The 24,247-nt window shown below is 40.4% G+C and overlaps 1 long non-coding RNA gene across 2 annotated transcripts; it reads left to right on the forward strand.

Moving 5' to 3' along the window:
• The first annotated feature begins 3,029 nt into the window (after window positions 1–3,029).
• LOC115336822 lies at window positions 3,030–23,134 on the forward strand. 2 transcript variants are annotated; one of them, XR_003921928.2, is made up of 5 exons: window positions 3,030–3,258; window positions 3,363–3,410; window positions 4,845–4,907; window positions 19,041–19,118; window positions 22,920–23,134. It is a non-coding gene; the product is annotated as an uncharacterized LOC115336822 (long non-coding RNA). The 2 variants fall into 2 exon arrangements; XR_003921927.2 differs by having other exon boundaries at window positions 3,034–3,410.
• Window positions 23,135–24,247: the final 1,113 nt, after the last annotated feature.

Consider the following 24,247-nt stretch of genomic DNA (forward strand, 5'->3'; position numbering starts at 1 on the left):
AAGGCCATTTTAGAGGGCAAGCAGCCATTCTCGGTGACCGAGGGGGTCACATATTCATTCCTTTCCCCTCAATATCAGGCCCTGAAGGTCCCGTGAAGCAAGCAGACAAACTAAACAAGTTCCTTTTTCCCCTCTGTACCAGCCTCAAGGTTCCTGGGCGCCAGGGCAATTACTCCTTCTTTACTGGCCTTGAAGGTCCCAGGCACCCAGCCAACCCCGTGGTCATGATGACCCTATCACAGAACAGGGAAGCGTAACAGCACCCAGAACGCTGACCATAAAATCAGGCAGTTACAAGCCCTAAGTGGGGAACGTGGGCCGGAGCTGCTGCTGGAGAGTGAGACGGGGACACTCCGGCGGCCAGGGACGCCTCCATCGTCATCTGCTTCCTCTGAGGAGCGAGTGAGTGACTCGTATTCTTTTATACGCTTTTTGAGTCTAGACTGTGATTGTTATATTGATGCAGAAAACCATGTATTAAGATCTGACCAGATCTGCAGAGGGTCCAGGTGATTAGAGGTCATAAGTTAAGTTAGGATCTAGGTGATGAGAAATTATACATTGTATTATAAATTCTGAATTATGCTACTTACGGATTGTACTATATTGATTCTGCTTGTAGAAACCTTGTGCCATTCTAATCATAATATCCTGTTAAGAATATAAAGCTTTAATTGTAACTATGATTTAGTGCCATCATCATTCTGCCAAGGATCCCTAAAAGAACCTGTCTGTCCCATCAGTGTCAGGTGATAGCATTGCCCACTTCAGCTTATTGGGGGCTTCATTAATGCAAGCTTCCCACCTCCTGCACAGTTATGTCTTTGGAATCTAGTTTCATTCCCCAGTGCCAAACCTCTAGAAGTGGTGAATCTCGTGACATTTCACCAGCTAGGACACATACTCTCCAGGTCAGAAGATACACCTAAGCCAAACGGAACCCACTGCGCTTCACCTGAGCGTGTGCCGTGAAGGGCTGCTACCTGCACTGGGCCAGTATTTGTTATTCAGCAAAAGAGTATCACTACCTCAAGATACAGTTTAAATGTACAACCTCTAATGTGCTGTGGAGAACAGACAAGAGCAGTAGTAACTATGTATTTCTGAGGCTAACGATCTGATCCTAATGCACCAACATTAGAATTACTATCGTAGCCTACCAGAGGTTTAAGTACTGGTGGCTGCTTACGTCCCACATTTTCCCCCTTCCAGCTGCCGAATTTTCCTTAAGGTGACAGGCTTGCAAAGCATTCCCAGAGATGTAGTAGCTGTTCGGGAAGGTGCAGAGACATGCTAGCAAGCTGATTCCACTCAGCAAATGGAAGTCCTATGTGGACCACAGAAAAATGCAGTTTCCTGGGGAGTTAAATGAAAGTGGATTTGAAAAAAAAGGTTAATTGCTCAAAACCTAGGTAGGCCTAATAGAGGAGGCTTAATCTTCTGTTAGCCTGCAGCAAGCATGATTTCATACCATTTTAATCACCCTTGCCTCGGACATTTGAACCTTGAGGAAGGTACCCACGCATGCTGCAGGGTAACAGGGAACCCGCTTCTCACCTCTCGCTTCTCTATTTTGGCCATATATACCCGCGCAGCATTTTAGGGAGAGACACTGCGCAGCGGCGTACCGTCTCTGTCGCTCTCCATCTATGTGCCGTATCTAAACCGCAACATTTCCCCCCGTGCCTTTGAAGCAGGAGTCTTCACAGAGTCTTTCGCGTCGCGACGTTGCACTCGGCTATTTCGGTCCCTCGCCCTGTGCCCCTGCGCTCAGAACCGGGGCCGCTTACGATTACCCTATGAACTTACGCTGCCCCCGCAGAGCTCGTGGGACCTCTCCCTGACTGACCGTGCGCGAGCCGGCACAATCGGGTCTGCGGGCCGCCGCCGGGCTGTGCCTCTGCCCGTCCTGCAGGTACGCGTGGGCCGGGGGGGGCTGCCCTTGCAGTGCTTTGCGTGCGCCTGCACTGCGGGGCGAGTCCGTGCTGCGTCCACGCAGCGTCCCCGCCACATGTCCCCGCGGGCGGTGCCCGAGCCAGCCCTTGCCGCGGGGCCCGGCGGCACCTGCGGGGCCGCGGCCGCCGGCCGCTCTCCCCTCACGCCGCCCCGCACCTCCGCCTGGCGGCCGGCCGCCCCGCGCTCTCTCCCGGCTTCCGCCGCGCTCCTCGGCGCCCGGAGCAGCGCGCTCGCCCGGCTGCCGCGGAGGCCCGCCGCACCCGACCCCCCCCTCGCACCGCCCCGCTCCGCTCCCGCCCTTCCCCGCGCCGCGCACCGGCCCGGCGAGCTGCCGGCGCTGCCGCGGCGAGCAGGTCGGCGGGGGAGCGAGGCCCGTTCGGCCGCCCTCCGCGCCTGCACCTCGCGGCCGGGGGCCGCCGCGGCCCTCGCCCGCCCGTGTGGCGGCGCGGCGCCCCCTCCTCCCCGCCCACCATCCATTTTCCTCCCTCCCAGACAGGCGCAGGCGAGGCGAAGCGGCGGGCGGCTGCCTCCGTCTCCCGCCCCTTCTCCTCAGATGCCCTTTGCTGCCGCTGCAGGGTTATTATTACAGTACGTGGCTGCTCCCTCCCCCGCCCCTCCGCGCCGCTCCGCGCCGCGCCGCTGGCCGGGCGCCGCCGCTGTGCAGCGCCTTGGCCTCGCTCCGCGCCTGGCCGCCGCCCAGGCCCGCGCCGCGCTGCCGCGAGGGGGGCCGCCGGGCCCCGCGCGCGCGCGGGGCGGCGCGGGGACAGTAACGGCCGCGCGCCAACGGCTAACGGCTCCCCGCCCGCCCCGTCGGTCCCCTCAGCCCGGGGCGGGGGTTGCGGGGAACGGCGGCGGCGGCGGCGCGTCCGCGGCCCTGCGCCTCGGGGGGCGCCGCCACCGACCCCCGGCCCCGGCGCTGCCCGGCGGAGCGCGGCCCGGCGGCGGAGCGGCCGCTGCCCTGGCTGCCAGACAGCGGGGGGACGTGGGGCTCGGGATTATTGCAGACTAAGCAGTCTGGCGCTGCAGCAGCGGGCGGGGGGGAGGCGGGCGGGAGCGGGCGGGCAGGCAGGGGGTGTGTGTATGTGTAAGGAGGGGACGGGAGGGGAGGGGGGAGAGCTGGCAGCCAGCCAGCTACCATCAGAATTAGCTCATTGTTCAATATAACCGGCACTGGCAACCAAAATCCAGCCTGAGGGGGGGGGGGGGGGGGGGGGGGGGGAGAGAGAGAGAGAGAGAGAGAGACTTTCCCCCAGCCACCCCCACCCCTTTTTCTTTTTTCTCCAAGGCTGCACTTTGGAAGAGGTGCAGTCATTCTTCCCCACACCCCCTACCCTCTCTCCACTCCCCCAACTATAAATTCCCCTCTGTAGCATGCTGCCCTTTTTAAATCCACATTTGTGTTTCAGATCATGTAGAAAGGACAGAAAGTGAGCAGGGAGCGGGGGCTTTTGTCTGTAAGTATATGCAATTCCAATCCACAGAATTTTATTTTTTTTTTTTATTAATCCTCTCTCTTTCTCTCTCTTTCTCTTTGTTTCTTTTCATTTCCTTTTGTCCTTAGCTGGACTTTGCTGCAGCTTGCCTTTCCCCCTCTCGGTGCACATTTCCAAACAGGCTTTCTTAAAGAAGATGAGAAAACGTGCAGTATATGTATTTAACTCTTTGTCTTTATGCTTTAAGGCTGGATTTCTAGGCTGGGGATTTTTCTGCACACATGCAAGGGGAGATGAGAAGTGGTTTTCTAGAACTGCTTCATTTTTCTCGCTTTTGCACTCAGCGAACACCAAAATGCATTTTTGAACCTAATGCACTTAGCTTTTTTAGCATGCATGCAAGGATCTAGGATTGGTTTTTCATCTCTTTTCTTCTCCCTTGTAAAACGAATCTCCCTCTTCTCCGCCCTGACACTGGATTCCTCTCAGGCTGCTGGGGTTTATTTTTAGAAAGCAGTCATTCTTGCAACAGCCTTCTGCATTTTTGCATGTGCAGCAGTTAAATTTTGGGTGGTTCTTTTGAGAAAAAAAACCAAAACCAACCGTATTTTGGTGAGCATTTAGTGATGTGCTTTCTTTCAATCGTTTCTGTGTACATTTATAGGTATATGAGTTCGCAGTTTTAAATCCAATATGTATGTGTGTGTTTGTGTAAACATATGACTCATACCTAATTACATTTCATACATACACACTATAGGTAAGAAATATGTAATCAATAGAAGAGTACTTTAATTTTTGTCACTATATGAAAATTGATAAAGGAGGTAAGCTACAAATTCAGTCAATTAAGAGAGTGGTAATTTAAGATACCATTTAAATGAGGAAGGACCTACTCTCTTTTTTTTTCCTCTCCCTATTTAAAATGAGGGGGGGGGTGTGGAACAAGGAGAGAGAAAACTGGAGGTTATGTAATGCAGTGCCATTTCCAAAAATACCCACTCTCTGGGCCATTACATTGTGAAAGCCTGACACTGTTATACTTGTTTCTTGATTGCAAAAAACCACACTTTGTTGTATGCCTGGGAACAATGGACCACCTTTACAGTAAGCATAGGGTGATGGGTTTTGTCCTCTTGACTGATTTTTAGGTGTGTTAACCATTAGGTATAGTGCTATTCAGAGATGTACCAAGTGCTAAGAATAGCATAGGGTTCTGCAAATCCAGGTACCAGGGATTCCTTTGTCCTATATTTAAGCCTACAGACCACTGAAGTGCAGAGACGCATGACATATAAGCGTACATGTGGTTAGAATAATTTGCATGACTTTTAACCACTGAAGCTCATACTTGGCTCACCCACTGTTATGCTGGCAAAAAATAACTATTAATTACTGTGACAGTTGGAATTACTTTTTCTTTTTTCATTTTTTATTTTTTTAAATTGTTTTCAGATTGTTCTCCTTGTGCTACTTGAGAGAAACTGCAATCCCAAGACTTAACAGAATCTAAAAATGGTAAGAATTAGTTGCTTTAGCAAAGAATTAGTATTTTTTTGTATAAATACAAACCTTCTTTCCCCATCCCCAACACTCATTTATAAATATGACCTTTATAAGACATACTTTCTGAGGCTATGAGGATTTGCCATACAATGACTGATGTACTCTGAAAACGTCCGTATGTCGGATCTTTGATTTTCTTTCATTTTTTGAATAAAAATCTGAAATAATCTTTGTGCAGTAAGGCTTATTTAATTGAAACAAGAAGTATTTAGGTTACTATGAAAAATACACATCATAACACATGTAGGAGTACATGCAGACAAAAAAATATCCAATAATTTCAGCCCCGCCACCTTCCTCCCCAAAAGAAGAAATAGGTCATTGCACTTAGTAAGTGAAGCAGATTTAATGTTAGTCTGTCAGGGAAGTACCTAAGATGCAAACTAAATTTTCTTAATGTTTGGTATTTTTTTCGGAAGGTTAGCCTTTCTTTGTGATACAAATCTGTTCCAGAAAAAAAGGCTAGGCCTCAGCCTAACTGAACTTACAGGCACTTAGTTGGAATGTATTTATTGAACCATATTCAACAATAACCCATTTACTTCAGTGCTAATTGCATTTCTGTTTTTACTGATTAAAGCCCATTTTTATACGGAGATACTACTACTGACAATTACCTAATTTTAAGGATGAAATATTATACATCTAAATATTCTTTAAATATGGTATTCTCTGAGAAGGACTGTCTCAGAATCAGCAGGACAAAGAAAATTGTTTTTTACAGAAAAAGTACATAAAATAGGCAGAATTAGTTTAGATGCTGTGTAGTGATATAGCATTCTTGACTGAAGGTGCAGCTATCACTGAAGCATGTCTGAATACATGTACTGACATAAATGTGATATATTTGGGGTGCTACATGATAATAACATGGTCAAAAATCTGTTAATTTGTATGGGGCAATAGCTCATCTGAAGTAGCGTTGCATAGGGTGTACATTAGCACAGAATATTTTCCAAAGTGTGAGGTTCTCAGGGACATATTCTTCTTAAGATAGGGTTAAATTAATTGCATTAATTAAATTATACTTGTCTGGTTCTTTGGGGTTGTTTTGATTTGAGGGAGGAGGATCAAAGGATGTTTAAAATAAGCTAATATGTAAGTAAAGCATTTTGTCTTTTTGGCTCCTTGTTTTATATCATTCCTATCTGCAAAAATAAACTTGCAAATTCTGGAGTTTTAGTCTATTCTGGAACCTACTTTTCATCAAAATGCTTTGCTCATCTGTGTATAAATGAATAGTTGGGGGTGGGGAATTAAAAGGGAAATGATTCACTTAAACTGTGAATAGAAACCATGTTAAAATGCATTTTGTTCACACAACTGTAGAATATTGGATAAGGGAACTGTTTTCCTACCAACACCAAGGTGACAATCAGCCCACATTTTTAGATGGTGTGCAGGCTGTTATGTGCAATGTATGCCTATCTATGGAACAAAAGATTATTTTAGGTTTAGTTAGGCATAAAATAGCCGCTGATTTTTACCAGCATATGATTCTATAAATCTAGCAAGATTCCTATAGTAGTCAATGAAATCAGTTTTGTAAAGCCAGTGTCCAGGCAAGAATATAAAATACCACTTAGAACTATTGAAATGCAGAAAATAAAATGTAGTTATGCACCTAAGTCTAGTCCTATTGTTTGTTTTGCAGTGTAACATAAATAAAAATCTCCTTTTTGAAAATTTTTTTATTTGTTATGAAAAGGCCTAATTCCACTTTTTTTGTGACTGGTGATCAGAATTTCAATGTAAGAAAGACTAGGTTTTGCCCCAGCTTGCAAGGTTGCTTAAGATGTGATGCTTGGCAGAATCTCTTTCCCTACCACCACCCTTTTTTGTCCTTTCTTTCACTTTTGGCACAGTAACACCAAATGTAATTTTAAGTCAGACCACTGTCATACTTTCCTTGCAGCAGTTGACAAACTTGTCTTTGGCATGTTTCTTGTACTTATTGCAAGTGTCTCCTTAGCCATTCTAATTTGCAGGAAGAATTCTTCTTTACATATCAACACTTTCTACACTGAAATACAGGATTGTAAAAGAGCTTACTTTGTTTTTAATATAACAGCATATGCAAAGGCTCTATTCTGCTCTTGCTGGTCAGTGAAAATTTAGCTGTTACTTTTCAGCAGGCTGAACTAAACCTTAAAAAATGGGGAAAAATGGCCTGCTTATTCCTTTGCTAAACTGAAAGTTCATCAATTATTTACTTAAGCTTACAGTGAAATTAAGAGTGACTGGAATAAACTTGTTGAGTGAGAACAAATGAATTCTTGGTTTAACTTCACTGTCTTACCTTCTTAGTTTCTTCATGTTCTCATTCCATAAAAAGTTTCTTAAACTGCTTACAAGTAAAAGCAAATAACTTAGCAGGTTAGTTTTAAATGCTGCTTCTCCTTTTCCTAGACTTGGAATTAGGATTTCCTCATACCTGGTTAATTAATCTTTCTTGGAGCTGTATAATAATATCATCATCATCAATAATTTAAAGAGAAATAGAAAGGCAGAAGAGTGTACTTTCTATTCTTCTTATAATTTTAACCTATAGACATTTTGAGCCATCTTATACAAGAAGACCTGCCATTTGGGGATCTGTCCTTACTTGTGTATAATATATTTCCTTAAGTGACCGCCTAAAGGAAGAAAGAACCTTTCATATTTATGTGCAATGTATAAAATCCTAATGTGATTTTATTTGCTCTTTTCATTTGAAATGCTAGAATTTCTGTATACCACCTTCATGGAAATTGCTGTTTGTCATAAAATACAAATTTAGATTCTAGTGCTAATTAAGGAAAAAAAAAAGGTTTAACTAAAAAGAAAAAAATTTAATTGCTTTTAAATTTATGTGGCCTATGTGATCCAGTCATTGAAATAAAGGATCTTGTCAAAAGACCAAGAGTAAGGAAGTCTTAATTCCAGTTTTCTGTGACCTCAAAGAAGACTTCTAGCAAAACCAGGAAAAGGGGTTTTTTTTAATGGTAAACATTTGTTTTTAAAGAAAGAAATCAAACAGGCATTTTAGACACTTGACAAAGTGGTCTGTTTGCTTCTAAAGCACAGAGGTGTGTCCTTTTCTCCTGCTCACATTGCAGTTCATTGCTGGACTTCAATTTCAGTTCCAAGAGTTTGCAGTGCAGGTACTAAGGAATTTAAACTAATAACACTAATAAAAGTTTATATCAGTGAACAGCTACATCCTTGATAATTTAGTTTTGACCTACCTGAAAACAAATAAAAGATATTCTAGAGCAGCTCATTAATTCGCTTCTGACTTACCACGATTAGATGGTTTTCTTCTTAAGCAGTAGTCGTGTGGAATCTCTAGGCTAGGTATTGTACAGTATAGCTGTGTCATCCAAAGCAAAAAAGGCCCCAGAAGGAGGTCATTTGGGCCGAACACTTCCTGTAGTGTATCTTTGCCTGAACTGGATCAGTTCTGAGGTTATTCTATCACTTGCATTCTCTGTATTTTATAGTCTTGGGGAAAAAAGATAAAAATGGGATGATAACCCTTCAGAGAGAAACTATTGGGTGAAAAGCTTTTCTTCATTAAGCCAGAGAGAAAGAAATTAAAACTTGCATTTGGTTGAAGAGAAAAAAAAATCACCATCCTACCACTTCTTTTGCAGTTCATAGGGAAGTATACCATCATTTAAGTTAGATGAAGATACTTAAGAGGCAAAGCTTATATTTAAGATTTCATCCCAGTTTAGCCATTACAAACCTTTTTCCAGTGAGTTATATGCAGAAGTCTTTACACATCCTGTAATTTTCTTTGTCTATAAAATGACTTCACCTTAGCTGGAGAAACTGTTCATAACTTTAGGATTATCTGTGGAGAATGGAGCCTGGGATTGGTCTGGCAGAGGCAGGCATTGTTTTGAACCTTTTATATGCTCTGAGCAGTAAGAATGAGGTACTAGGATGACACGTTATGTCCAGCCTAATACTAGATACACACTGGACAAATGCAGCCCCTGGTGTGGCATGAGAAAACTCATACTTCAGGTCTGGTACTGCAACTGGAATCTCCTTTATGGTGGTTCAGAACTGCATGGGAGCTGCAGGACTATATCAGATCCTCTTCTGTTCATGTGTAGCCATGGGCAGAATTTGGTCAAGAGAAGTAATTGAGAGGGATGAAAGCTAAGCAGTTTGGGCCATCTGAATGTGTATATTGTGCTTTTTTTGTTATGCTTATGTATTGTGCATGAAGAATACATTGGGTGCAGTTTGCTCAACACTACTTGATTCCTGAAAGCTTAGGGAGAATTAAAGTCTTTCCAGCTTATAAAATAAATAAGCAGAAATACAAACTCACTTTTTGGAATACTTCTGTCAAGTCAGCTGTTCAACTGTGCAGAAGAACCACCTTTACTTGATTATGACTAGAAAACATTGTAGTGGGGTTTAAAAAAAGTAATTTTTGTCCAAAGCTATAGATACTGTGGATATTTCTGTGGTACACTTCATGTGCACATTAAAAGACAAAAGCTCTGTATATATGTGTTTCTACCCAGTCACAAACATGCATGCTCTGGGTGCTAAAATTTTGTAATTGCACCAGCGTACTTTATCTGAACAGAGCTGTGTTGACACATGGAATTGTAGTTTTACATAATACTTTGTCCAGTACAAACCTTTACTGAAATTTTTTCACAAAGGCTGAATTCTTGGAAAATCAGAAATAAGAATTAATATACACCTTGTAATACTACAGTCATGACATTGATTTTTAAGTCTTGGGATCTAAAGCCTTCACCAACAATCTTTTCTCTTTTTTTGCATCGGAATACTGCTGCCCCACACCTGAGCTCTGATCCTTGTGTGTATGGCTAAAGAGAGGGGAGAGGGACTACACTTAATAGCCCTAGAACAACTTCATAAACATAATTCAGTTGGTGTCATCGACTGGGACAGGATATTTTAATAAAAATATTTTTAAATATTTGTATTTTGTTTTTATTTCAAATATTTATTCACCTCATTAAACCATATTGGTTGAGGGTGCAATCTGGAAAGGTGCAAAAATGTTCTTTTCAAACGTTTAGAATGATACTATGAATCACTGTTTGAATGTTACATGAAATTCAATTTAGACTGCTGGTCTGGCAAATTCATGGTAGCACTACTGACTGAATCCCTATGTAGATGTTCCTGGGAGGATTCGTGATGTTTCCTTCTGTAAATACTGCATTTAAAAAAAAAAAACCCACCCTCAGAACAGGTAGCATTTTGTCATCCTGCAGAAGGAAGTGTTACTGGATTAATTCTGTTAACACTAACCTTACTGTCTACTAGTGTAGCATACCTGTGTGGGAGTAAGTTGAAAAAAGTTAAAAGAAATTTGTGTATTCTCACTGAAGGTGGTATAAGCCTTGGCTCACTATGTACCTTGGCTCAATATTATCAGAAAGAACTCCTGAATTCTTACAGCGCTGATGTTTAGAAGGCACACATTGGCACTACAGAGGTCCTCAAAAGTCAGAGAGGAACGGATCTTCCTTCTTTGTTTTAACATGACTGTATCTGTGATAAATTGCCATCATGAAAGAGTATGAGTTTAAATAACTGTATTCCTGCTGGCAGAAGAAAATCCTGTGAAAATATTGGTAAATGTCCTTACCCTTAATTTCTCAGCTAAGTAATTATATAAGGCAACATGAACAAACCCCAGAAACAAATTTGGCAGGAAAAATTCTTTTCCTGTGTGTCTCCTCATTAGGTGAGTCCCAGAGCCCACAGATATTTTATTACTTTCAGCCTACAGAACATACACGATACAGTTTGTGGTTTTGTATTGGAGTAGCAGTTAAGCTACATTAAATGGTACTAGATGCTGGTAATATGGTGGCTGCAGGTAAATGCAAGCACCTGTTACAGTATCATCAGCTATGGTTGTTACATCCCTTTTAATGAGGTAAGTACTGGCTGTACAATGTGGTTCTGTCTCCCATTTCCAAGAGTACCACTGGGGCTTTTAATACTTGCCTGAAATCTGCTGGTTGGGCAAGAGGTTGGCGTCTTCATGAGGGAAAAGGCTCTCATGGCTGGGCTCTGCAGGAAAGCAGTCGGCAGAGGCAGTAAGCTTGCCGCCACTTGGAGAACAACATCGCTTGTTGGATTTCTGGTCATCTTTCTGGTATGTGTGAGAAATTTAAACAAAATTAAACAAACAGAACAGGTTTAGTCCAAAGCACTGTATTAAGTCTTCTGTAAGTTACAGCATTCAGGCCATTAATTTAGAAAATTTATAGGAATTTAAAAAAATGAAACATATTTTGGGATTCAGCTTGGTGTATACATTTTGTATACCCCAAAATTGGAAGGAGGGAACTGGGAGAGCACACAGGAGAAGCATTATTCTGGGCTGTTCTTATTCTTTTGTAAGGATTCCCCTACTGGCCACCAGCTGTTCTTGCTGGTCTTTCCCTTGAGATCAAAACTCGGTGGGGCAAGGACACGGGGCTAAATGGACCTTTTGGTCAGCCTGTGACCATGCTGCTTTTCTTCCTCCTCTGTTGCTCCAGTAATTTGTCAGTGTTGGGTATGAAACTACTGAAGAACTTAACAATGCAGCCTTTGGTCCTGAATTTTGCTGCCATGCTGTGTGTTCACCTGACTTTGTAGCAAGAGACTTGTTTCTGCATCTTGTTCTGCAGGTACCATTAGGTGTAGATACATATAGTTACTAATTAAACTTGTCATTACCTTATTGCAGTTGAAGAGTAAATTACAAACTCCTATCTGAAAACTCAAATACTATTTTAATTCTCAGGCTTGTTACTGTTGATTTTCTGTGTGTGCATGTTAAGTTAAATAACAAAAGCTACTATTGTAGTGCAGAGGCAAACAAAATGAAGTGGAAAAGGTGCTGGGTTGCACTGGGTTTTGAGTTTGGTTTTTTGGAGGGCTCGTTTAGTTAGTTCAATTTCTGTAACGTTTTACAGTTTCAGAGTCCATGCACAGAAATTTACTGGTGGAACAAAGTAGTTTGCAGCCATTTTATTGCTTAATGGAACTTCCCATATAATATACATTTTTTTCTTATTATTGTTCTGGAATAATTGCATTTCTTTTCCTTTCAAGGAGTGTGATACTCTAGTGATGAGTATCTTTGTTAAATTCATGCATTCAGTCAGAAGTTGGATGAACATTTATGACAGCATTCACAGTGTACCACTTGATTTCTTTTTCTCTTACTCTTCATATGCGTGGTAAATATTAACAATGCTCTGCAATGGGTTTTGCATATTAATGAATTAAAAAAGCAGCATGAGAGCACTTGTAGCACACAAGCTAAATTCATCCTGACTAGTGCAGAAAAGTGCAAATTGATCTCTCTGCCTAAAAATTGCATTATGCTCAGGTGGTGCGGGGAGGATTCCTCTCCAGGGAAAAAGAAAGTGTTTTCTATAACTAACCTCATTCAATCATGTATGCCAGAAGACAGCTAAATTTTCTGTTGAGGGTTCTTACCAGCTAAAGCATTTGGCAGGAGTGTGCTGACTATGTAGTCAAGCTAGATTAGCTTGTGTTTTCCCCCTCATCAATGCCATACTTGCTCAGTTTTGGAGGCCAGTAGTCACATAAGAGACTGGGAAAAATGTGCCTGCTCCGAGTGCTTAGTATCTACCAGCATCCTTTCCTGCAGCAAGGGGCTCTGCAGTAGTAGAGCCCATTGGTCTTAAAAGCATGTTTTAGCAAATTTTGCACAGGCACTCAGATAATTTTCTTACATATGTCATAGGATGCTGCAAGTACAGGTATAAAAGGTGCAATCTGTACAGTATGGATGAGGACAGGAGTGAATTCTTTGAAGAAGCTGATACAGATGAGCCAAGGCATGAGACTACATAGGAGCAGAAACTTCAGTGTAACCTGGAGAATAGATGCTTTATGACCAATAAAATAAACAATAGATGAAGATGGGCTTGTATGAGAAGTTTTGTACTTAAAATCTAGAAAAACTACTTCCAAGGTCACTTCCTTATGTTGTGTAGGGAAGGAGCAGATGACATCCTATTCTGTGAAATTGACAGAAATTGAAGAAGTGATGAACAAGGACTGCAAAAAAACCCTAATGAATAAACTTGCTAATTCATGTGCAGTGTGGAGAGGGGGATGCAAGGAAAAGCATACTTGTCTCATTTAGGCTTTTTCATCTCTATGTGGTTGTGAGTTTGAGTCATCAGATGGGGAGGAATAAAAAGCAGCAGTAATATCTTCCCCATGAAAAGGCAGAGCCAGCAAAGGATGCTGATGCACAGAAGTCAAAGGCAAGTTCAGGTGTGCCATTGTCCTGCCATGTTCTGCTGATATACTGCCATGTATTAATTATTACTGTAATGGCAGGTAAAGTCTCACCAAAAAGGTGGGCCACTTGGAGCAATCCCAGCTAGGAGGAGAATGATTGTATAATTCTTCATCAGTTCTCTCAAACTATTTATCTACATTTATCTGCTGTATGGAATTAACCAAGTGAAATAATTGTAAATGACCCCCACCCCCCAAGTGATTTCTGAATGTTCATGGCACTGATGTGGAAAGCAGGACTGGAAAAAAAAAAAAAAAAAAAAAAAAAAAGGAAAAACCTGCTGCCCTGACAGTATGCTGAAAATGTGAAGACAGGTTGTTGGGGGTAACTGTCACTGTACCTCAACCAGAAGCCATGCAAAAAACCCGATCAAGTTCACAAAATTGGGAGGCCTCACACCTGCTAAACGACATGTTCACAGTATATTTAAATAATTAAGCTAAGGTAATTAAGTTGTATTTTAACTTGGGGAAGTTGTTTCTGATGTTTCAATAGTGAAAGCTTCCTCGCTGAGCCTGTTTCAGAGTCAGCCTATCACAACAGCAGCATCCTGTTTGATCGTGAGTACAGCTTCTTAAATGTAACAAAGGTTCATCAAAACTTCACTGACTTTTTGAAATGAGGAGCTGTGAGCCCTTTTGATGTAGCCCTGTCATTGCCCTCTCCAGAAGATTCAGAAGAAAAAGCTGATTGATAGCAGACTGCCACCCAACTAAACTCTTGAGAAGCAGCAACCATCCAGCTGACAGCTGCTGTATTTATTAAATCCTGCATGCTAGGTGTGGAACATGGTGGACATTAATATTATATGCTTTAATAATGTTCCCCTCACAGTGTTAAAAATAAACTGCTGCAGATGGAAGCATTAGTTTACCACTTGCACTGAAGTAAATGCATTTATCCTAGCACAAGCTTTCCTTCCAGTTTTGTTTAAAATGAATTTTGTTTAAAATGAATGGTTTTTTTAACAGTGATTTATTTGGTGTTCAAGTAATGTTGCAGTAAGATTTTCTGTTTATGCATCTGGATTGTGATAGTGTCCTGTTGGTTACAAAGAGAACTTTTTACTGCACTGGGAGGCATTTGGGGGATTGAGAAGTGCATGGTAAAATGTGCTGGGAAAAGTCACTACAGCTGAAACCAGCTGGTAACTACAAGACTTTAATAAAACTGCAAAGTTATAAGTGTTTCAACTTAGCAGGTAACTATGTTATAATTTTTTTTGCAAAAGAAAGTGCATCAAGACTCAGTTTGGAAAGAAAATCTGCTAGACACTTTCAGTGATGCTGAGACTGGCTGCAAAGGAAGTAATCTACAACTTTTCCCTCTAGGAGCCTTAATACCATTGATTTATGTCATTGCAACACAGAGCAATGGTGGTGAAAAATCCCTGAACTACTTTAAAGAAATATAGGTACAGAAGTGAGGAGCAGCATTCCCTTCTGTCTATACAGCCCATCCGCAGGAGAGCACAGTAGGAAGATGGCCTGTCTCTGTTCTGAATTAGGCACTACAGACACACAGGGTCCTCGGTCCTCACAACTGCACAAGTGTAGTTTTAGTGCTGAGCATGCCCGTTTCTTTCCTTCTCTTCAACACGTACCTCTATCATGTTACTCCCCTGTTCCTCAGCACATGGCCATCTGTGTCTGCGATTAGACTGCTAATCCACAGAGTAAAGCTTTTCCTTTTATTTTCTTTTTTCCTCTCCTAGGTAGGTTAGCGCAGAATTACTGGAGATGGTCACCTTTTATTTGAAATTAGTAATTTCTAGAGTACTTCTCATGATTTCCTTTTTGTTTTCATTTCCTGCCTCCCCCCGCTCCAAATTGGTTTTTATGATAAAGAAGTCATCTGAAACTTCTCAAAAGGTGGTTGCTGATGTACTCAGATCAGTTGGTCTTTTTCATTAAGCTTGTAGTTTGGAAACCGAGACTGCAGTTGAATTCAACTCCTGTAAGTCTTGAATGAGACTTGATGAACAGGAATTCAGTTGTAGTCCACATGGAAAAAAAAAAAAAAAAGATAGAAAAAGTAAGTCTGGGGGCTTTCTTGCTTGTTTCTTAACTATAAAAACCTTGGGAATACTTAACAGGAGTGTGCTCATTTTACTAAGTTTAGCATGCCTTAAATCTGGTTTTTTTTTTCCTCTTGATGGATGTATCTGAATGTTTGAAAGATGCTTTTAGTGAGTAGGAATGAAGAGTGGGTAGCAAGAAATTAATTTTAGCATTTGATGTGACTGATACAGTAGCTGTAGTCCAGCTCTGTTAAAATTATTTTATGTACCTGTTTTAAAGCTGGGCAAAAGTTTGTTCTCCCCTACTACTGCTCTTAAAGAGGACATGGCTTAAAATGTAAGAAGAGGCATTAGAGTTTTGAAGTGCTGGTTAAACAGAGCCTTTGCAATAGCAAAAAAGAAGTTTCTCCATTTGTTGGGCAGAGGACAAAAGAAGAGTCTACTCTAGAAATCCTTCTGGTTTTGAAAAAAAAACAAAAAAACCCAAAAAACTAGCAGTAAGTAGTTCTGGAGTCTGGATGCTGTAAAAGCCAATAAATAGACTGGGCATTTATTTTCCATCACCTTTGCTTTTTCTAATTTTTAATCTTAATTTTTATTATCTGTATCTTTTCAAGAGGATGGATGGCAAAGAATTGAAAACATATTCTTCATAGATCATAATTCCTTATTTCAAGTTGACCTTGATGTTTCAGGCAGAATTACTTGTTGTAGAACACTGTCTCAGACAGCACTTCCCAGATCAGTGAGTTTCCCCCTGACTTCTCAAAGTAGTTTTGTGTATCACATGTTCTGCCAGGAAGGCAGGCTTCCAAGGGTAGTAATGCTGTTAGTCAGATATTTAGGGGAGATCCACTCTGATAATTTATGGACGAAGTTTACTAGCTTGATTTTTTTTCCTAATGATTATCAAATACTAAGCCTATTAATTTCAGTCAGCATACTGTTATGCATTGTGTAGACTTGCAGTAAATTTAGTTTTCAGTCCATCCTAAAGTTCAGTAATTCTGTTCTGAATCCTGATACTTTGGTTATGTAAGCCTAGCCTGTACTCACATAATAGTCACACAGGAAGTACTAAGAAATTAAAATATGGTGTGTATCAATGGGAGCATTTATTTAGAAGAGTTTGCTAACAGCTGGAATGTTGTAAGCCTTACATCCTATTCTGCAATGGAGCATTGCTTTGCATTTTTTGTCTCTCTATAGCTCATCTTGCAACATTGATATCAGTTGTTTTGAGCTAGTGTAATTGACTAAAAGTTCTTGCCGTGTTTTTCTAACACCCTAGTTATGAGTATATTTGAACATCTAAGTGGTTTCTGCATTTTATAAAGCATATAGCACAGCAAGACATCCTTTCCCCACCCCACCCCCCCCCACCCCACCCCACCCCCCCCCGCCCCATCCTGGTGGATTGTAGTAAGTCCTGAATGGACTTTTCTGCACTGGCATCTTTTTTTCCATTCCAGAATCTTCCTCCACTTAGCCAGGATCCAAACTATGATTCCCTGGCCTTTCAGCATTGCTCACAAGGCAGATACTTAAAAGTCCTTTGGCTGCCCATTCAGGACTTTAGTACAGTTATAGCAAAACAGTTACTGCATGTGGAGTAGGTCCACATGATTATTATCTACCAATATTGGCTGCAGTTGTTGTTTTTGAAGAGATATTAAGAAAATAAGACATTACTAAATTTTTCTCCACAGAAAATTACTGTGAAAGATAGCTGCAGGGTTGTGTAGGGTTTTTTGGTGGTGGTGGTGGGTTTTGGTGGGGTTTTGTTTGTTTTTTTTTTTTTTAACCCAGAGCATGGTTGTGAGTATATCTTACAATTTACACCTTTTTCCTCCTGTCCCATTCCCCAAATCCACCCTCAAACTTCAGTCCTTCTAAATTCTTATGAATTTAAGTTGAGGATCCTTTATTTGCCATTTAACTGCAGGTGCTTATTTTATTGCTATTAAATTATTAATAGGGATAACAAGGCCTATAGGCTTACGTGAATACATCTCAGACTCCATGGAAAATATAGAAGCTCATATTCATCATAATGAGTAATACTGTATTCTGATGCTTATTCTTTCCTCCTACAGGAAAATACACATTTTTGTGTACTCTGCTAGTTTGAGCATGCCTTCCTGTGGTAGAGCTGAAGAGCTATCACTGTTTCCCACCATGTTTTTTCATACAAAAAAATATGACTATATAATAAAACCAAGGCATAGTTGCAGGCTATAATCAACAGGAGAGCTCAGGGGTTACTTGGTATCTTTCATTCAAGTGTCTCACATATTCAACATGAACATTAACTGATGAATTCACAGAGTGCCCTGTGCTGCATATTAGTTATTCTACATCAGCTATATCCAGAGAGCTTAACTGGCTTGTCTGAGATCACATAGTAATCTAAAATATGACATAAAATCTGATGCTTTAATCAGTAGAAAGCACCATAGTTTGTATTGCAGAAAATCACTGGAGAATGTATCAGAGCAGGCACTGCCTTAGGCTCTGTGTTTTAAATTTCCCAGCTTTGTTTCCTACTTTATAGGAGAGTTCAGGATTTTCTTTTGGAAAGATGATTCAAGTAATCTGGTAATTTCTCCAAGCTACATCTAGTCCAGTTGTGACAACTAGTAGTCAACATGTAACTCCACAGAAATGAAAACATTCCTCAGGTTTCAATATAAATACAATAGTAAACAGATGAGTAAAGCTGGTCCACCAGGAGTTTAAGTGGCAAGGCAAGTTTTGATTCCCAAAGTGCAAACAAATTTGAATGGTGTAATTTATAATGTTCAGCTCAAAACATTGACAGTTTGACATTCAGGCATATTGTGCAGAAAGTTCAATTCACAAACTCCAAAGGCCCGGGAGGCAGACCCAGCAGAAAAATAAATCTAAGATCTTCAAGCGTCGTATGCAATTTGAACCTGACCACTTCAAATGCTCTGATCTTCATCCTGAAGTTGAGGAACTGAAGCACAGAAGGTTTCCAGCTCAGATTCACCATAACTGAGATGTATTAGCCTGGCATTTATTCACTCTAGCTTCCCACTGTAGTCAGTGGCTGGCTTTGGATCTTACCCATTTTCCATAGCAAAATTTTCCTATAGCAGTCATAGGCCAGTACCTTAACCATTAAATCCTGCGGCCAGCTATTTTACTGTATGTCTTTTATAATGTTTTGGAATTCCTTTAATGTCTAAAATAGAGGGTGCTAACACAGAATTATAACTGTGTCAATGATCTTAGAAAGTAATAAGTTCTAGTTCACAGTTCATTGTGAAAGGATTATCAAAGGTGTGTTGCCCTTGTCTCCTGCAGTCATCAGCAAAGGTAATAAACTTCATTAAATAGTCTTTCACCAGTGACTTCTGGCAGAAAAGAATGGGAATGTGGTCTCACAATATCCTCAGTAAGTTTATTAGTATGGACATGCTCTTATACAGAATTTCTTAGAGATTTTAAAAAATCCATCCTATGGTCTTTTTAAAAAGCCTATTGAACGCAGATTGCCATAAACAATACAGCTGAAATACTCTAGGGACAGATCTTGTTGTCATGGGTACTAAAAAATATATACTGAACATAAAATGCAGCTACATCTTGGGGCCAAACTCAACTGACATTAGACTCTCGGTTTTAGTAATGTGATCTGTCACATGAACACCATTTGATTGCATTTAATGAATCTGTCTTTGTTAGTAAGAAATTGTATATATTTATGTCACTACAGGTTTGTCAACCAAGGTTAATGATTTGGGTAAGCCAGAAAATCTTTCCAACCAGCCGAGGGGATGGGGGATTTCCAAAGGTAAAGCTATTTATGTAATTTCTTTCATCTAATAAGGAGTTTACTAAGGTGAAAGTTTTCTGAAAAAAAAAACCCAAAACACTGAAAGTTCAATTGATTTTATTTTATGACTGCTTCAAGAGAGTAGCCAGCTCTCATGATTTCATCATGAGTCTCATGGTATTCTGTTTTTCTTAAAGCCTTGGCTCCTTGAGACAGGCAGTTAATTGACGATTTCAGCTTTCATTTAAAAATTATGTTTTGAGCCCTCAGGTTTGCAAAAAATGTGGACTCTTGCTGGCTACATACCAGAAAGAAAACATACTAATTTTCAAGACATATTTCTTAAGCCTGTCTCGTGATTTTACAAGCTTGACATCTGAGTTTTGAATGCTTGATTTTGGCAATTCTCTCTTAGCAATGCAGATGAAAAAGTTGATGATAATGCAGGAGGAGGAAGGAGGTGGTGTTGTTTTTCTTTTTCTTTTGTTAGGTTTTCTGCTTGTGCTTTACCTGGCTTGAGTAACAAGCATTCAAAGCATGGCAGTTTTCATCAGAGTTTTACAAGAAGTACCGCAACATAATGCAGAAGATGTGGCTTGTCAGACAAGATTCATAAGATTTTGTTTTGTTACCATTGCTGGTTTCATAAATGTGAAACTGGGTATGAAAACTGAGTAAGAAAATATAACAGTTACTCAGAACCACAGAATGTACATGTTTTATTTTCATATTCCCTTTCATTACTGACTCAAAATCTGGCCAAAAAAAAAAAAAAAAAAAAAGCAGGTAAGCAAAGAACAGAGCACATGGAAAATTGTTTTGATTAATTTTCAATTACTATCTAGAATCCAGCTCCCTGCTAACAAAACTCTGCTATTCCATCTGGATAACACTATATTTTCCACAATTTTTCTTTATAAAGGAACTTCTAAAATTTATAGCTGGGCTATTTGCAGTCTGCTATTTGCAGACTCATGTGCCAGCATGCCAGTCTTTAAATTAACTTGTATGGCAGTACTGCCATTCTTAACATTCAAAGTATTTAAAAAGTTAAGTGAGTAGGGTGATAGCAATGCCAGACTATGATGAATGTGCTATATATGCTCACACATATATTAAATGAATTTGCTAATTTTATGAATCAGCTGTGTGTTAACTAGATGATTTTTATTCAAAATTTTAATTTAACAGCTTTTATTAGGTTGTCACTCATCATTAAACAAAGTTGCTTCTGAAACACAGGAATGAAGCTGTGAACTATGTGCAGCATAGTTAATAACAATGCTGCATTATATTGGATTTATGAATAGCCATGGTTTTTTGCTGTACATAGCTTAAAAAAAGTTTGTCAAGAGGGATAAATGTCTCTCAGCTAGTCAAAAAATATTATAGTTTTTTCCTTTAAAGTGATTGGATTCCTGCTTTTTAAATACAATGACTTTTTCCTAGCCTTTATGTAATTCTTCAAAAGATTTGGCATATGCTGATGAGGACCAGTTTTTAGAGCTAGCTCCAAATTTTATTTCACAATTGATCTTCAAAAGCAACTTGAATATTAGCTGCACACAATCCAGCTTCCAGCAGAGTATCAGACTTAACAGAAACTGGGTGTCTTTGGAATATAATTTTTTTCATCTGTCCTATAAAATTAATCAGGGTAAGTTGCTGAAGAAGGCTGCAGAAAGTGCTTAGTCCTTCATCTCAACAGTTTTATGTACTCAGTGCTAAACAGCTTGAACTACTTAAAGAATAAAGTAAAATTAATAGATTTTTTGAAACTCTTATTTCAGTTAAAAGTGTTTTTTTGTTTTCATGCAACCAACAAATGTAAAAGGATACATTTCTTAAAGACAATTTATTTCCAGACATAGAAGGGTCACATGGGACTTTTTATCTTATGATTGTATGGCAGAATTTCAGGACTGGGATTGTTTTCACAGCTGAAAAGGAACTGCCCAACACAATGCTTTTGGAAATTTGCCCAGACCTTTGGTCTGTGTGGTGTGCCTGTTTGCATGTGTAAGTTTCTAGTTTTCTTCTCATATCCTGTAATGATACACAAGTAGCAAATTTAGTCAACAAAAAAGCAAAAATATTACCACAAGGATGGAATTTTCTAGAGTCCTGCAAGGAAATACGTTTATGCAGTCACTAAAATTTAGAAGTTATTTTTTCATTCTGAAATTGTCTCTTGCAAAATCCCCAGTTTGGCTCTAGCAAAGGCAAAGTATGTTTCTACTCCTACTTCTTCCCCTGGGTTGCAGAGCCCTTCTGCATATGTACTGACCAAAGTCTGCCCAGTTTCTCCATTTCTTGATGCCCCAAGGGGAGAGGACACCATCTTCCCCTAGAAAAGGATTTTACTCTTGTGTTCAGCCTGAAAACTGCTCCTGGCTGCATGCAGTGCAGAACCCTGGGAGGAGTTCATCTACCTGAAAGCAGAACTTGTCCTGTAAACTGTGATAAAGACAGTGGGAGAGCCATGGGGTGGCTTCCTTCCCAGCACAAGTAGATGCAGCAAATATGGACGTTCCAGTGAAAATTATGGCTCTGAAGCGCGAAGAAAAGAAAATTGCTGAAAATTGCACTTTGTTGGTAGTTGTGAGACTTCTATGTGTTTAATTCCTAATTCAGAAATTCACAACTCTCACATCAGAAAAATTGAACTTGGAGAAGATAACTTCAATTTCTTAAACAAACTAGAAGCATTCTGCTTATATGACAAACATTTCCTAAGCAATAAAGGCAATAAAACACCTTTACAATTCTGATCTCTTAAACACAAAACCCACAGATTCTTTCCACAACTTACAATATATTACTAGCTAAACAAATTCTTTTTGTTTAAGATCCCATAGTGACATAGCATCAGCAAAGTACTTTAAGCACATGCTTAGCCTTTAGGCTTCCTTCTGAGGCTTAAACTGAAACACATATTTAAATGCTTTGCTGAACAGGCATAGACTTCAGCCAGTGAATGGTTAAGGGTGGCTAAGGAAAACCTATCTGAGGCAGCTGGCTGATATGGCACACCACCTCCTTACTCGTCCAGAGCCAAGGAACACACTACAGTGTTTAGAGTGCTCTTTTCAATGAAGTACTATAGAAAAGTTACTTACCAGCGTATGCTAGCTGCTTAAGCTGTAAGGTGTTTAAAAGATGAGAGGTCTAAGATGTAAAAGGTTCTCTTTATAATAAGATGATCTTTCATAACTATGTGTCTGCCTTCTGTGCTTCACGTGTGTAAAACAAGTAATTGCTTGTTTTCAGCCATATTTGTATGCCAGAACTACTGCACACACAGCACCTGCAGGTGCCGTTTCAGACCTGAGCTGTCCGAGCTATTATGAAAGGCACAGAAATGGCTTGGTTTGGCAGGAGCGAGAAAAATAATTCTGAGGAATAGCGTAAGGATGTACAGCTGGTGGTGAGCTGCAGAAATGGTTACTCCATAGCTTCTTCCCCTGTAACTTTGCTGGCATGGTTGGGCTTTCCCCAGCTGCAACAAATGTCCAAATTCTCCAGTTCAGCAGTGGAGGACAGTTGTTGGCTCAACTCTTTCACATTTTGGGCGCTGGGGCACACTCATTCATCCCCAGTGAAAAGTTTTCCTCAGATGCTGCAAGGCTTGCCTGGTTTTTAAACAATCATTTGCTCTCTAATGGCATTAGTGTTTATAGTTGATTCAGCCGTGTTTAGTAGATGTTTACTTCTGAACTAAAGCTAGGGAACTATGGAAATCTTTGGGTGGGAGAAAAGAGGACTCCACTGAACAGACTTCATCGAAGCACAGCTAATACTGTTTTTTCCTCTCTGCAGGGAAGTCTCCCCATCTCGAAGGAAGTAAACCGCAAGAAGAAAAGTGAGGCAGAAGGGGCATGCCCGGTTCCAGTAGATGGCTATGGACACCATTTCACCCAAATCAATCACCTCTGCTCTTTTTAGTCATAATTTCTTCATTTGTATTACATATGGTGTATGGGTTTGATGAGGTCATGGTGTCATATATTGGGAATTGTTTCTGTGTAAATCATTAAGTGTAAGAAGAAACTATGGGACTCTGAGCCTTGCTTTAGAGAATAACAGTGGACAAACGTGTACCATAAAAAATAGTTTTTAACATTCTGACTCAAGTGAAAGCTCTCAGAATTTCACACTGTGAATCCATGTTTACAAACATTACAGGTGGGCCCTCAGGCCTGGTTCTACCACAGCAATATGTTCCACTACTCAAACTCCACTGCTCACACACAACCGGTAAACAGTTCTCTCCATTTCCACCATAGCAAACTGCTTCTTGCAGAGGCTGAGAGTCCCCCTTTTTTTTCATTTAGATGTAACAAGCCTAGTAGTTTATTTTCATCGATTGTCTGTATATCTATATTTTATCCATGTACTCTTTTGATGTATAGAAGTAGTATGAAACTCATGGTTTCCTTGTGGTAAGTGATCGTGATGCTGCCACGGGATTTGAGACACTGATGAATGGTGCTATTTTGGACTTTAAATATGCTCCTTGGCAAGGTAGCTCTGATGGAGTTATTTTTTATTTCCATGTTCTGAGAAGGTGTTGGTACTTTGTTTTTCTGAATGTTGTTCTTTAGACTGGACTGACTTGTTTACTTGTGTCTTCAGTGTGGCTTTCTTATTCAGTGCTGTAGGTGAGTAACTACTTATAGTGTACAAGTGAGGAACTGATTCTGTATCAGGGTCCACTCACAAACATGCAGTTATAGTGGGAGCAATCACAAAACTGTAATTTAAGTAAAATCTCCTTTCTGACTCCTATCCACCTGACGTATAAAGACGAGCAATAATTTTCCACCAACCTCTCAAAATCTCTTTTGATTTTTGTCGTTTTTTTTTAAAGCCTTTTTTTAAAGAAGGGACAAGTTTTAATGTCCTCTTCAAATCCATAAAATAGGGGATATAGTAAGAAAAACACAGCAAATTTCTGGGAGGAGAAGTCCTAAAGGGGAAAGAGTACATTTCCACAGTACTGTCAACATGTGGACTTTACATTTTTGTTCTTGCTCCCAGACTACTATCAATACAAAACAACACAAAACACAAAACTAAACAGTATCATCTACTCATGGAGTGTTGTTGTGTTAGACACAGTCTGAAAGCCCACCTTAATTTTTTAT

The sequence above is a fragment of the Aquila chrysaetos genome, chromosome Z (genome assembly GCF_900496995.4).
Source record: "Aquila chrysaetos chrysaetos chromosome Z, bAquChr1.4, whole genome shotgun sequence".
Classification (NCBI taxonomy): Eukaryota; Metazoa; Chordata; class Aves; order Accipitriformes; family Accipitridae; genus Aquila; species Aquila chrysaetos.